The sequence below is a fragment of the Nomascus leucogenys genome, chromosome 7b, assembly GCF_006542625.1.
Source record: "Nomascus leucogenys isolate Asia chromosome 7b, Asia_NLE_v1, whole genome shotgun sequence".
Lineage (NCBI taxonomy): Eukaryota > Metazoa > Chordata > Mammalia > Primates > Hylobatidae > Nomascus > Nomascus leucogenys.
In genome coordinates, this window is record NC_044387.1 from 89,622,857 (window position 1) to 89,638,506 (window position 15,650).

The 15,650-nt window shown below is 44.3% G+C and overlaps 1 protein-coding gene across 3 annotated transcripts in view; it reads right to left on the bottom strand.

Annotated features, from left to right (window-relative positions):
• The window catches only part of SH3RF1 (SH3 domain containing ring finger 1), a 175,239-nt gene extending 174,160 nt beyond the window's left edge, over window positions 1-1,079 (bottom strand). For all 3 annotated transcript variants that reach the window (XM_030816315.1, XM_030816316.1, XM_030816314.1), the window contains exon 1: window positions 891-1,079. The gene's annotated coding sequence lies outside the window, so the exon portion shown is untranslated. The remainder of the gene's footprint in view (window positions 1-890) is intronic.
• Between the last annotated feature and the right edge of the window lie 14,571 nt (window positions 1,080-15,650).

A 15,650-nucleotide genomic window follows, 5' to 3' on the forward strand; every position in this document is an offset into this window, starting at 1 on the left:
CAGTAGTTGATAAACTCTGAAACACATTTCTGAACGGCCTGTCCTAATCCCATTCAGAAAAGCTGGCAAAATTATCACCAAAAGAATTCGACAACGGAATGTTGGACTGGAAACTGTGGGCATATGAAAATGAGGCCATTCAGGAAAAAGCAAGCCACTTACTGCGCCGCTCTCCCCCCACCGCCAAAATAAATGTAAATGTGAATGCCCAAGAGAAAGGGGGTAAAAAGATTTGGCTGGGAACATCAACAGCTGTTCTTGACAAAGTCGGAGCGGGGGGGCGCCAGGGCTGCGCCCCCGCTCCCACGGCGCCGAGCACAGGTACTCCCGAGCCCGCAGGGAGGCGCGGCGGCCGCTCGCCGCAGACACACCCCGGGGCCAGGTGTCGGCGGCACCCGGCAGGAGCCGGTCCCGGCCTGGGGATCTCACTCTACAGCCTCCCTCATCTCCGCCTCCCTTTAGGTCAGGCCGGGGACACAAATCCCCCTACACGACTGCGGGAAGTTTTCAAGGACTTAAAAATAAATGCGCAGGCTTAAGTTGCGAAACTCAGCCCCACAGAGTGCCACGCAGAAGCAGCTTTCTAGCCCAGCCGAGATAAGGCGACAGTCCCCAGAGAGACCGCGCCATCCGGGAAGCAGGGGGTGCTGGGCTGCGCCCGGGGAGACCGCGGCAAGGAGCCCTGGCAGCTTCCTGCGGAGAAGGCAGAGGCCGCGGGCTGCTCCGCTTCCGCAGGTCCTGATTCCCGGCCCACGGGGACCCGAGGGCGAGAGGAGGGAGAGACCGACCCAGGGCGGGGATGGGGGAATGCCGAGACCACCGCCTTCTCCGCGGCTAGGGGTCCGCCGACGCTGGGTCCCCGCCGGCCCCGCGCCAGCCGCGCGCCCTACCTCGCGCCTCGGCTCCTCCTCTTTGTTCGCGGCCCCGCAGCGGCGGCGGCGGCTGATGCAGATGCGGCCCCACCGCGCTCGCCGCTCGCAGTGTCTCTGACGCCGCGGCGGCACCGGGAGACTCCTCTCTGCTGCCCCCCTCACGCGCGCACACACACCACGCCGCCGCCGCCTCCCACTTTCCCAGCCAAGGAGGGCGGAGGAAGAGGAAGAGGAGGCCGGGCCGCAGCCGGCGCCCGGGGCGCAAGGGGGCGGCCCCGCGCCACAGCGCCTTCCCCGGGAGCGGGCGCGGCACCTCTCGGAGCCGCCCGCCGCCGCGCCGGCCTCCCGCGCTGAGGTGACCTGTGCCCAGTACCCCGCCGGAGCCCGGGGGCGGGATTGGGGCGGCGGCCTGAGGGGGCGCTGCAAGAGCCTAGAGGCTGGGGAGTGGGGCCCCCGGGGGACAACGAGGGGAGGGCTCGGGAACGGACGCCTTCTCCCTGAGGAGAACGCGCCTGAAAAATGGAGCCACCGGAGGGGGAGGCGGCGGGAGTGGAGGCTGGGGGAAGCAGGAAGAAGCCCCGGTGCAGCGTCCCGCCGCGTCCTCCTCCCCACGGCGGGGCTGGGCGCCCTGGACGGACCCTTCCTCCCCAGGCTGGGCGAGTCGCGGCGCGGGAGGGGCTGGGTCCGCGGAGGCGGCGGGAGCAGCCCTGGCGGGAACCGATCCCGCTGCGCTTTGCGTCTGGTTGCCCACCCCGGACACTTACGTGGTAGAGTCGGAGCGAAGTGTTGCCCCTTAGGGCCGAGAGCGGCGTGGTGAATCGATGGGGACAGTGCCGCGGCCACCTGTCCGCACCCAGCCATCAGTCACCCCAGGACCCAAACCGGATCAAGCCTGGAGGACCGCTGACCCCAAAGCCCAAGGCTAGGAAAACGGTAGTATGGGCTTCCAACCCAGCCTCGGGGGCTCTGTTATCCCTGCCCTAAGTGGGGAGAATTGAGTCTGACCTCAGATGGGCTGGCACCGCAAAGCACGCTGAGAGGCGCCTCTTTTATCTGAGACTGGGCGGCTGCCATCCTCATCGCAGTAATCTTTGTTTTGGTTGCCCCAAGCACACACCTGTAAACCGAAGTGGAGTTTTGAAAAACATCTTGTCCAAAGGTTGTGATGTTTTTCAGTCTCGATTCAGTGGAGAAGCAAGTTAAAATTTTGTCATTGATCTAAAGTTGACATTGTTGTATTTGCATTTACCATCAGTTTACAAAAAGTTATCCCAAATACCCTTCCTCAAAGGTGGGCAGAAACTAGGTGGTTATAAGAAGAAAGGGTTACAACAGATGATGCAAGAAATCTCTGCCCGGCCACCAACTACGTTTATGATTTGATGAGGAGTCTCAGTTTATCCTCTAGTCTCCAGCTAGGGCCACAGCTAAACCATTTCAAGACATAAGGATCACATAAGCCTGAAAAAATTATAACAGCTAACAATGATCACTCACTGTAAATCAGGCACTGTGCTGAACATTTTTCATGCATCAGTTCAATTCTCACAGCAACCCTCTATGTCATCTTTTCTCAGCCTTGTTCTAAATAGATTCATACGCTGAGAGTCATAATGTATGAACACCAAAAATAATAGCCCACTTCCCCTTCCATTAGAAGTGAGCAAATACATGGGCATTTGAGCTGAGAAAGACGACGGAAGGAATGAACGGAATGGAGAATTCCTAGTCCAGTTTGCAAACTGAAAGTTACTACTTAGTTCTGCATGTGGAACTGTGCAGATAGATGAAGATGAGACTGACCAGAAGATTACAGTCAATAAACAGATAAGGATTATTTGCAGTTATTAAAACTGAAGCTCAAATAGGTTAACTTTCCCGTGGTCACACAGTAGGTAATGTTGAACCAAGACTCAGTCCCAGCTCTCTGGATTCCAAGTCCAGTACTCTTTCCACCATTCCAAGGCCCTGTCTTTTGCACAGGACCGTCATATCCCCACCCTAGGCAAAGCAAAGCAGTGTGTCTCTTCCCAAGGGAAAGAAGAAACTTAATCATGTAATTACTCGAAAGCAAGGGACAATTTTTGTTGTGTTCTTATTTTGGTTTCATGTGTATTTTTAGAGAGCAGCACACAAGGTCATAGGTAGAATGGTGCAGCTCTTGAAACTCCCGGCAAAAGAAAATCAATAGTCACACCCATTTTCTTTTCTTTTTTTTTTTTTTCAGAAGGAGTTTCACTCTTATTGCCCAGGCTGGCACCCACCACACCCGGCTAATTTTGTATTTTTAGTAGAGACGGAGTTTCTCTATGTTGGTCAGGCTGGTCTCAAACTCCTGACCTCAGGTGATCTGCCCACCTCAGCCTCCCAAAGTGCTGGGATTACAGGCGTGAGCCATGGCGCCTGGCCACACCCATTTTCAAAGAACTGAAGACAATGTGTCCCAAGACTGCAGTGGTCAAAGAATCTGGCATACATCTCATGAATATTATCTGGGATGTGGCCGGAGTACTTTGAATGCCCCTGGTGCATGTTCTATAGTTTTTAGAACACAACACTTTTACTAGCTTTAGTTACTCCAGCTGTAAAGTGAAGTTTTAGGCAAGTTACTTTAACCTCCTGAGCTATTTTCTGTCAAATGGTGAAAAAAAAATCTGTTTCTCAGAGTGTTGTGGGATGACTAGATGAGACAACATGCTGGTTCTTTGCAATCTGTATATCTCTATTAAAGTCAGATAGCATCATTATCATAATCTGCCAAGAATCACCCAGGCAGTTATTCTGGGCGAAGTCCTTTCTTCTTAGGGTCTTAAAAAAGTTTGGGACAGGCCAGGCACGGTCGCTCACACCTGTAATCCCAGCACTTTGGGAGGCCGAGGCAGGTGGATCACCTGAGGTCAGGAGTTCAAGACCAGCCTGGCCAACATGGTGAAAACCTGTCTCTAGTAAGAATACAAAAAAAAAAAAAAAAAAAATTAGCCAAGCATGGTGGCAGGCACCTGTAATCGCAGCTACTTGGGAGGCTGAGGCAGGAGAATTGCTTGAACCTGGGAGGTGGAGGTTGCAGTGAGCCGAGATTGCGCCACTGCACTCCAGCCTGGGTGACAAAGCAAGACTCTGTCTCGAATAAATAAATAAGTTTGGTATAATGCTAGTAATTGCAAAGTCCTGTCAATACTATAGGGAAAGGAGCAGTTGGGGAAGAGAAGCATGTTCATCTTTTCATGTCTGGGAACTGAACATGAAGGAAAGAATGTAAGCATGTTGTGCCTAAGATCCCTGTGACTTTGAGTAGAACCATGAAAAACATAAAACCCTGTGACATAATAATGATAGCTTGTGTTTACAGAGTTCTTATCCTCCCAAGACTTCAAAGGACTTTCATATATATTATCTCATCTATCTTCTCAGCATCCCTCAGAAGCGGTAAAGACAGATATGATTATTTCCATGTAGATGGGAAAAAACAAGATGTAGATAAGTTATTGCTCTAAGTGGTGACAAAAATCAGGCACTTAAATATCCAGTCCAGAGCACTCTTTGTTAAACTTTGGTACTATGCTTTCACACGGATATATATACATGTATCTGATTATCATTTTCCTTCAAACCTTGTTCCTTCTCCAGTTGCCATGATATTGGTAAATGATAGCACTCTTCATTCAGTTGTTCAAACTAGAAACCTAGGGGTCATCTTTGATTTCCCTTTTCCTCTCCATCAATTCTGCTAGCTTCTCCCAAAATATATTTCAATTTATACCCACTTTCCTTTGCCTCCACTGCAAGTTTATTTAAGCCACCATCACCCTTTGTCTCTGGCCCTCCTAAACCAGCCTCTCTGTTTCCACTCTTCTTCCCATAATCTTGCCCAGAATGTAGTAACATTCAGAGTGAGCAACAAAAAATGCATAACATAGCAGTTACTACATTGCTCCAAACTCATCAATTTCTTCCCATCATGCCTGAAATTTAAAGTCAAACATAGTCTTTGTCTTACAAGACTCACTGTCACTTGGACCCTGCACCATTGCATCCCAGCATAGTACTCTTTTTATCTTCTTTGCAGCACTTTTTGCTGTCTAATTTTTTTGATTCCTTATTTATTGCCTATCTTCTTTACCTGAGTATAAGTTCCCTGAAGGCAGTGACTGGGTCTATCTTCTTTACCATTACGTCCTTCACAGCCAACACATAGTGGGTTCCAGTAACTAATTCTCAAATAAGGAGTTAATCAAGTATACAGTTATATTTCTTGCTATCCTAAAGCTACATAGATATTTAGTACCTCACTGCCCTACAGATGGGAAATCAGGCAGGCAATGTTCCAAGTTCCATTGAGAGTCTTTCTTATAAACTATCAATCAGTAAGTTTGATGTAGAAGATGAGGACACATGATTCTTGATTATTCCTCTTATGTTTCACAGTTAAGCTACAGAAACAGCTAAACACCAGCTCTGTAACACAGAACATAAAGGCAGTGCCAGTTTATCTTTATTCAAGGTCTTAGTTAATGACGTCACCATCCCCTCAGTTCCCCAGGCAAGCAAGAAAATGCAGATTATCTTCAGCTTCCCCTTCCCCTGATCCCTCCCCCTCCTGCCATCCAGATGGATGATCCAGAGAGCATCAGAAGTGCTTCTTACATCTCTCTTTTCCTCTCAATCCTTATTTCAGTCCTGCCTATCTCCTACTTGGACAATAAGTACCTGCTTCCATTTCTCTCTAGTGCACCTGATTATGGAGAGAGCTTTGGAGTCAAAGTTTCTACGACCTACTAACTCGGTGACCTTGAGCAAGTTTCCAGTGTTCTGTGCCTGAGTTCCCCCTGTAAAATAGGCCTAACAACACTACCTACCACAGAGTTTTTGTGGTGATTTTATATACGTTAATAAAAATGAAATGCTTAAAACTATGCCTGACACATGGTAAGTGCTTAATAAATGACAGTATTATTTTTATAGATCCACTACCTAACTGAATGACTTTGCAAATTTCTTTAATTTTTTTGAGTTTCAACTTCCTTATCTATACAAATGGATATAATATATACTTTGAAAGCCTGATGTAAAAAAACTAGGGACAAAATGAAAAACTTAGTATAGCACCTTCCTGGCACTTAGTAGGGACCCAATAAAATGTTTGTTTCTTGCCTTTTTTACTATGTATCTGTCTGCATCTGTTTCCATATAATTAGGAAGTGGATTGGATTCTATCTAAGGTTCCTTCCAGCGTTAATTATTTCCATCCCAACTGCACAAAGGACATCTAAGGGCAATGGAATCCCCTTGTATAAAGCCAAGTGGTCATGAGGCACCATAGTTGTCAGGAAACCGGGCTCTTAGAGTCAGGCAAGCCCAGAGAGGCTATTTTGGTCTGCAGTAGTGGGAAGGTAGTGCAAACTCCACTGTCTGGCAAAAAAATCTGAGCAGATGGAATATTTATAGGCACTCCCCGAGGATTTCAGTTCGATCAGGAAGGATGCTAGGAAGAAAGTTAGACTGATGAGTAGGAGGTAACTGAACTGCATCTTCCTCCAGCCTTCTTGAAACAAGTCTGAACATTTGAGAAGCTGTTTTTTGGGTTGTTTTGTTTTGTTTAAGACAGGGTCTTGCTCTGTCACCCAGGCTACAGTGCAGTAGCACAATATCACTGCAACCTCCACCTCCTTGCTCAAGCGATCCTCCCACCTCAGCCTCCCAAGTAGCTGGGACTACAGGCACACACCACCATGCCCAACTGATTTTTTGTATTTTTGGTAGAGATGGGGTTTTGCCATGTTTGCTAGGCTGGTCTTGAACTCCTGAGCTCAAGCGATCCACCCGCCTTGGCCTCCCAGAGTGCTGAGATTACCAGCGTGAGCCACTACCCCCGGCTAGAGAAGCTGTGTTTGACAATGAAATACCTGGGGAAAGTTAGAGTTCTCTATAGGGACTAATTCTAACCCAGCCTTCAGGGAGAGACTCTTGAGGTTTAATACAATCAGAACCACCTGCAACACTGGTTTAAAATTCAGACGCACTCGCCTCATCCCTGGAGAGTTAGTAGGTCCAGCCTGCGTTCAAGAATCAGGTGATTCTCATGTACAGGATGCTGGGACCACAAACTGAGAAACACAAACGTAGGCTTGTCCAGAGGCACATTTAAAGGGAAATAACCCAGACACTGACCAGGGAAGCTAATTTTAAAAGGGCACTCTAGGGCTTTGTTTTTGTTGAGAAGGATATGGGATCTATGAGCCAGAGCTAGTTTGCTAGGGACAATAGGAGAGGGATTGAGTGTGGCCACCTCCATTCATTCCAGTCTGTGCCCCTCTTCCCTGCCCACCCTCCGTACAGTGCTCAGCCTCTCCTCTTAATAAATGCTGGACAGATTTTTAAAGGATATCAGTTTTAAAAGGGAGCTAAAATATTAGCCTGCCCAGAGAAACACACATGCTGGCCCCAGCCGACTCCAGGACCCCAAATGTGAACGAGGTCACCCGTATCAAGCCTCAGAAGGTCCAGTTGTTTAGTACTGTTAAATTTCAACAAAAACGTGCCTGAAAATTAGATGCTTCTACTATATTTCTGACCAAAGTTCAAAGATAAATTTAACCTATATGAGGAAAAAAAAATAAGAGTTGTTCCTTTCTATTAAAACTAATTTTTCTTGTCAAATGCCATTATCGTTTTAAAAGTTCAAACCTTGAAGTGGTCTTTTTGCTCACAAGCAAACTTTACCTAAACCAAAGTATTAGGGAGAAACTAGATAAATATCCATCTCTTTATCTAACCATCTTCGGGAAATGAAATTCCATAATCTTCCTTGGTAACCATCTTTATATATTAAAGATTATTTATCAATTTTCAGATTTCTTTCTTTCTGATCAAATTTAAAGATAATGGTAGACTTTTCTAATGCATCTAAATAGGCCAGCTTAAAAATACACACAAAAAGAAAACATGTGCATGGATTCACTAGAAACTCAAAAATTATGACTCAGGTTTCTTTTTAAATTATAGTGTTAGGCAAAAGGATGTTGGCCGCCTTTATCAATTTATCCACCCTAATTCATATGTGTAATCATATACAAGCCTATATTCTGTGATTCCATAATGAGTAGAAATGATCCCACCATAACATTTTCTTCTGTTTATAGCTAACTCTTTTATTTATTTATTTATTTTTTGAGACAGAGCCTCACTCTGTCACCCAGGCTGGAGTGCAATGGCACGATCTCAGCTCACAGCAATCTCTGCCTCCCAGGCTCAAGTGATTCTCCTGCCTCAGCCTCCCTAGTAACTGGGACTACAGGTGCATGCCACCATGCCTGGCTAATTTTTGTATTTTTAGTAGAGACAAGGTTTCACCATGTTGGCCAGTCTGGTCTCAAACTCCTGACCTCAAGTGATCCACCTGCCTCAGCCTCCCAAAGTGTTGGGATTACAGGCATAAGCCATCTCACCTGGCCAACATAATTTTAAAAATTAAATTCCATCATCTTTTTATGCCACATAAATTAATCTGATAGAGTATCTGATACATTTATTACAAAGCTTTCCCCATGTAAATTATACATATAATAAAAGTACTGAGTAACTCATCAAAAAATTTAGTAATGGTTGATGTTACTGAATTAAACCTAAGTGTAGCAATATAGAAAATAATGTTTTAAATAATCTTTCTCAAATAATCTCTTTCCCCTGTAATTCAAATAAAAGGCTGTAGAGTGTTTAAAAAAATAGGAACCCAAGATGGTATCAGTCCAGTTGACATCCTTTCTCTTTGACAAGATTGTGGAAGACTAAAGATTAAGATAATTTCCTTGTTTTCCATAATGCTTTTATGCAAAAATGATGATTTGCATAATTTCTTTTCAGTCTCAATTGAATTTCTGAAGCTATTTTTCAAGCAAACTTCCACATGTCTCCAGTGTACACCATCTGTCTCATCTCTCTTTCTCTCCTTTTTTAAAGTATTACAATTATCTTGTAACAGGAGCTGTCAAATCTTTATTCCCCAAGGATTCTTTCTTTTGATAAATGAAAAGGAACTGTATATATTGTTATGTGTAGTTGTATGAATGTGACGGGGGTTAAGGAAAGGTTAGATGTTCAAAGCTGTTATGGCTAAGTTGACATATTAGAGGAAATGTGATCAGGTAAGTTGGCCAGTTTTAAAATCAGATCCTTCACTATAGGAAAATGAAGAAATGTTTAGTCAAAAGGTCAGGGAGAGGGAGGATCTTAAAGCAAAGAAGAATTTGAAAATAGTCTGTGGCCCATACTACAAAGCATTAAAGAAAATATGGGGAAAAAAGAGGGATGGCTTTACTCACAAGCTGCAAATTGCTTATAAAGCCTATTGGCATTTGGAAATGATTGATGCTTTTACTAGGAGAATCAAGTTTTATGTTTACATAGTAAGTATATACTCAGCAGTAACTTCCAGGAAATCACATGGATTGCCAAGAAAAAGTCCTTATTGAAGCATTATTTAGAAAAAAAATTCTGCCAAAAACATTAAAGAGGCTTTTTAAAAATTGAAGTTCACAAGGAAATGCAATAGATAGAATTTATGTAGTACTCAGAATTTACAACTAATATATTTTATAGCATTTCATAAAACTTTTATTTGCAACTCTATTTCAATCAATTTGTAAAGCTCCAATTACTAAAAAGTATAGTTAAGGTTTCAGCTATCCAGAATTATTAAAGAATGGTGCACTCTAAAAAACCAACTTTTATTTGGAGGAAAACATTTAAAATATAGTAGGTATTGGCTGGGCACAGTGGCTTATACCTGTAGTCCCAGCACTTTGGGAGGCTGAGGCAGGCAGATCAGTTGAGGTCAAGAGTTTGAGACCAGCCTTGTCAACATAATGAAATTCCCTCTCTACTGAAAATACAAAAAAAATTAGCCAGGCCTGGTGGTACATGCCTGTAATCCCAGCTACTCGGGAGGCTGAGGCAAGAGAATCGTTGGAATCCGGGAGGCAGAGGTTGCAGTGAACTGAGATGGCACCACTGCACTCCAGCCTGGGCAACAGAGCAAGACTCTGTCTGAAAAAACATAAATAAATAAGTAAATAAATAAAATTATATATATATTTTATATATATAGTATGTATCACTGACTTTTGAAATAGAGGACATTGAAAAAATTAACATTTACAGATGACTGTGAGCCATCATTATAAACATCGGTTACTGTACAAACAGAGTAGTTAAGACTATAGAGTCAGACAGACTTGGGTTTGAATCCTGGCTCAAAATTTCTACTTATGTGACTTTAAGAAAGATATTTAACCACCAGGCGCAGTGGCTCATGCCTGTAATCCCAGCACTTTGGGAGGCTGAGGCACGTGGATCACCTGAGGTCGGGAGTTCAAGACCAGCCTTACCAACATGGAGAAACCCCGTCTCTACTAAAAATACAAAATTAGCCGGGTGTGGTTGCACATGCCGGTAAACCCAGCCACTAGGGAGGCTGAGGCAGGAGAATTACTTGAACCTGGGAGGCAGAGGTTGCGGTGAGCCGAGATCGCGCCACTGCACTCCAGCCTGGGCGACAAGTGCGAAACTCCGTCTCAAAAACAAAAAAGAAAGATATTTAAGCCTTAGAAACTATCTTAAGAAACTAAGATATAAGCCTTAGTTTCATTGTCTGTAAAATGGAGATAATGGTACCTACCTCATAGGTTGTCATGAAGCTTAAAAGAGATAATACATTTATTTTTTAAATTTTTATGTATTTATTTTGAGACAGAGTCTTGCTCTGTCACCCAGGCTGGAGTGCAGTGGTGTGATCTCGGTTCACTGCAATCTCCACCTCCTGGGTTCAAACAATTCTCCTGCCTCAACCTCCTAAGTAGCTGGGATTACAGGTGTGCACCACCACCCTTGGCTAATTTTTGTATCTTTAGTAGAGATGGGGTTTCACCATGTTGGCCAGGCTGGTCTCGAACTCCTGACCTCAAGTGATCTGCCCCCCTCTGCCTCCCAAAGTGCTGGGATTACAGGCGTGAGGCACTGCGCCCAGCCAAAAGAGGTAATATGTTCGAAGTGCTTAGTGTATTTACATGGGACTTAGAACTCAGTAAAGCTTAACCAGTCCTAGTATTATTAGTTTTAGTGTTGGTATTGCCATGATTATTTTGCATTGAGGCATTTAGTAGCAGTTTTCTCTTGATAACACTAGAATTCTATATTTTTAAATCTTGTACAGTCATGCCACAGAGTGACTTTTCCATCAACAACACACTGCATATATGATCGTGGTGATCCACGTGCCTCGGCCTCCCAAAGTGCTGAATTATAATGGAGCTGTAAAATTCCTGTTGCCTAGTGAAGTTGTAGCCATCATAAAGTCATAGTGCAATGTGTTCATCACGTTTCTGGTGATGCTGGTGGAAACAAGCCTATTGTGCTGCCAGTGGTATAACAGCATAGCATATACAGTTACGTATGGCACATAATAGTAGCTAATGGTAATAAATGATTATGTTCCTGGATTATGTATTTCCTCTACTATACTTTTTAATCATTATTTTAGAGTGTACTCCTACTTATTAAAAACAAAACTAACTGTGAAACAGCTTCAGGCAGGTCCTTCAGGAGGCATTCCTGAAGAAGACGTTGTTATCCTAGGAGATGACAGCTCCGTGTGTGCTATTACCCCTGAAAACCTTCCAGTAAGACAAGATATGGAGGTGAAAGACAGTGATACTGATGATCCCGACACCATGTAGGCCTAGGCTAATGTGTGTGCTTATGTCTTTTTTTTTTTTTTTTTGAGATAGAGTCTTGCTCTGTCGCCCAGGCTGGAGCGCAGTGGTGCGATCTCGGCTCACTGCAACCTCTGCCTCCCTGGTTCAAGCGATTCTCCTGCCTCAGCCTCCCGAGTAGCTGGGACTACAGGCATGAGCCACCACACTCAGCTAATTTTTGTATTTTTAGTAGCGGCAGGGTTTCACCATGTTGGCCAGGATGGTCTCGATGTCTTGACCTTGTGATCCACCAGCCTCGGACTCCCAAAGTGCTGGGATTACAGACGTGAGCCACTATGCCTGGTTTTTTGTTTGTTTGTTTGTTTGTTTGTTTTTGAGACAGAGTCTCACTCTCTCGTCAGGCTGGAGCGCAATGGTGCGATCTCAGCTCACTGCAACCTCCACCTCCCTGGTTCAAGCGATTCTCCTGCCTCAGCCTCCCGAGTAGCTGGGACTACAGGCATGGGCCACCACACCCAGCTAATTTTTGTATTTTTAGTAGCGATGGGGTTTCACCATGTTGGCCAGGATAGTCTTGATCACTTGACCTCGTGATCCACCTGCCTCAGCCTCCCAAATTGCTGGGATTACAGGCGTGAGCCACCGCGCACAGCCTATGTCTTCATTTTTAACAAAGAAGTTTAAAATGAAAAAAATATTAAAGAATGAAATAATGTCTTTTGCAGCAACATGGGTGGAGCTTGAGGCCATTAACCCAAGTGAACAGAAACAGAAAACCTAATACTACATGTTCTCATTCATAAGTGGGAGCTAAACAATAAGTACACATGGAAATAAAGGTGGAAATTATAGACACTGGGGACTCCAAAAAGAGGGAAGGTGGATGAGGAGCAGGGATTGAAAAAGTACCTACTGAGTACAATGCTTACCATTTGGGTAATAGGTACTCTAGAAGTTTAAACTGCACCAGTACACATACACCCATGTGACAAGCATGCACAGGTACTCCCTGAATCTATAATAAAATAAAAAAAATTTAATAAAGAAAAGCTTGTAGAGTAAGGATATATATAATATATATAAAGAAAATATTTTTGTATAGCTGTACAATGTGTGTGTGCTTTTTTTTTTTTTGAGATGGAGTCTCACTCTGTCGCCCAGGCTGGAGTGCCGTGGCGCGATCTCGGCTCACTGCAAGCTCCGCCTCCTGGGTTCACGCCATTCTCCTGCCTCAGCCTCCCCAGTAGCTAGGACTACAGGCACCCGCCACCATGCCTGGCTAATTTTTTTTTGTATTTTTGAGTAGAGACGAGGTTTCACCGTGTTAGCCAGGATGGTCTCGATCTCCTGACCTTGTGATCCGCCCGCCTTGGCCTCCCAAAGTGCTGGAATTACAGGCGTGAGCCACCGCGCCCGGCCGTGTTTGTGTTTTAAGCTGTATTATTGCAAAGGAGTAAAGAGATTTTTAAAGAGTCTATAAAGTAGAAAAGTTACAGTAAGCTAAGATTAATATACTATTGGAGAAATAAAATTGTTAAAATAAATTTAGTGTAGTCTAAGTGTAAAGTGTTTATGAAGTCTACAGTGGTGTACAGTAACGTCCCAGGCTTTCACACTCACTCACCACTCACTGACTCACTCAGAGCAGCTTCCAATCCTGCAAGCTCCAATCACAGTAATTGTCCCTAGACAGGTGTACCACTTAAAAAATCTTTTATACCATATTTTCACTGTGTCTTTTCTGTTTAGATACACAGATATTTACCATTGTGTTACAGTTGCCTGCAGTATTGAGTACAGTAACATGCTGTACAGATTTGTAGCCTAGGAGCAATAAGCTAAACCATATAGCCTAGATGTGTAGTAGGCTATACCTTCTATTTTGCGTAAGGGTACTCTATGATGTTTGCACAAAGATGAAATCGCCTAATGACACATTTCTCAGAACATATCACTGTTGTTAAGCTATGCATGACTGTACTTAGAAACTTTTCTTTTGTTTTCTCTTTCTTCTCTTTTTACAGCCATCAGAAGCCGCCCAAACCTTTAATGGTGAGTGTTTGGAAGTGCCATATAGGAGGAAGAGTTTTGGAGGGCCCACCACAACCATACTGCTTTGCCAGCACCTTTACTTCTCTAATATTGCTGAGCTCCAGACCCAGCTTTCGTTGATGTGATTCTTATTGTAAGAACCTGATCCTAAGTCTTTACACATTCTTGGCCTGTGCCATCCTCTGATGCTTGACTCTTACGTTTGGAATCCTCCTCTCCTACTCACCACCTCTTCACCCACTTTTGGTAAATAATCTTTCCCTGTAGATTTTATCTTTAATTCTTCTTGAACCTCTGTTCTCACATTTTTTTTTTCTGAGCATGTTAGTCACTTGTCTTGCTTCCAACTGCTGGTTTTCTCAGATCCAGCCTTCTTACTTGAGGCTTGGCGGCAGACGATTTCTTCTCACTGTTTCCACAGTAGCAGTCTTTCTCACTTAGTTTATCCACACTGCTAGCATCTCAGTAATCAATTAACCTATATTGTAAGACTTGTGAGTAGAGTGATAGAAATTAGTCAAAATGCAACAATACCATCAAAGTTCTTCATCTCCTTTTTCTTTTCTTTTCTTTTTTTTTTTTTTTTTTTTTGAGATGGAGTCTCGCTCTGTCGCCCAGGCTGGAGTGCAGTGGCACGATCTCGGCTCACTGCAAGTTCTGCCTCCCGGGTTCACACCATTCTCCTGCCTCAGCCTCCCCGGTAGCTGGGACTACAGGCGCCCGCCACCACGCCCGGCTAATTTTTTTGTATTTTTAGTAGAGATGGGGTTTCACCGTGTTAGCCAGGATGGTCTTGATCTCCTGATCTTGTGATCTGCCCGCCTCGGCCTCCCAAATTGTTGGGATTACAGGCGTGAGCCACCGTGCCTGGACTTCATCTCCTTTTTCTTACCTGTATCCATCATTCCCTCCTAGCCAATGTAACGGCTATGTGGCTTGCTTTCCTATCTTTCTACATGCTCATGTAACCATTTATAGAGCATATGTATATATACAGACAAAAAAGGATTCAGCTAGGCACAGTGACTCACTTCTATAATTCCCAGTGCTTTGAGAGGCTGAGGCAGGAGAATTGCTTGAGACCAGGAGTTTGAGACCAGCCTGGGCAACATAGAAAGACTCTATCTCTACAAAAAAAAAATGTTTTTAATTAGCCAGACATGGTGGTGTGCACCAGTAGTCCTAGGTACTCAAGAGGCTGAGGTGGGAGGATTGCTTGAGCCCGGGAGTTTGAGGCTGCAGTGAGCTATGATCACACCACTGCACTCCAGCCTGGATGAGACAGTGAGACCCTGTCTCTAAAAAAAAGAAAATAAAAAGGATTCTGTTTTATACATATACATTTCTCTGCATCTTGCTTTTCCTCTCTAAAACTATATATTGTAAGAATCCTATTCAGTCAACTGTCATAGAGCTAACTTATTCTAATGGCTGCATAGTTTTCCATGAGATGATTGTATCCCAATCATTTTTCTTTTCTTTTTCTTTCTTAATTTTCTTTTCTCTTTTTTCTTTCTCACTCTGTCTCCCAGGCTGGAGTGCAGTGGTACTATCACAACTCATGGCTCACTGCAGCCCTGGTCTCCCAGGCTCAAGCAATCTTCCCACCTCAGCCTTTCCACCGTGGGAGGCACACACCACCGTGCCCAGCTTTTTTTTTTTTTTTTATTGGTAGAGATGGAATCTCACTATGTTGCCCAGGCTGGTCTTAAACTCCTGGGATCAAGCATCCTCCTGCCACAGCCTCCCAAAGTGCTGCGATTATAGGCATGAGCCACACCCCCAGCCCACAATCATTTTGCTATTAGTAGTCATTCATTATTTTGGTTTTTGCTATGAAAATCAAAGCTGCAATAAACATTCTTGTTTCTATATCCTTATGTAGAGAATGGATTCTTCAGGATGGAATTTGCTGGTCAAGGGGAATGTGTATTTCTAGTGGATGTTGCCACATTTCATACCACAAAAATGGAACATTCAGATATCTATCATGAAAGCATGAAAATATCCATTCCAC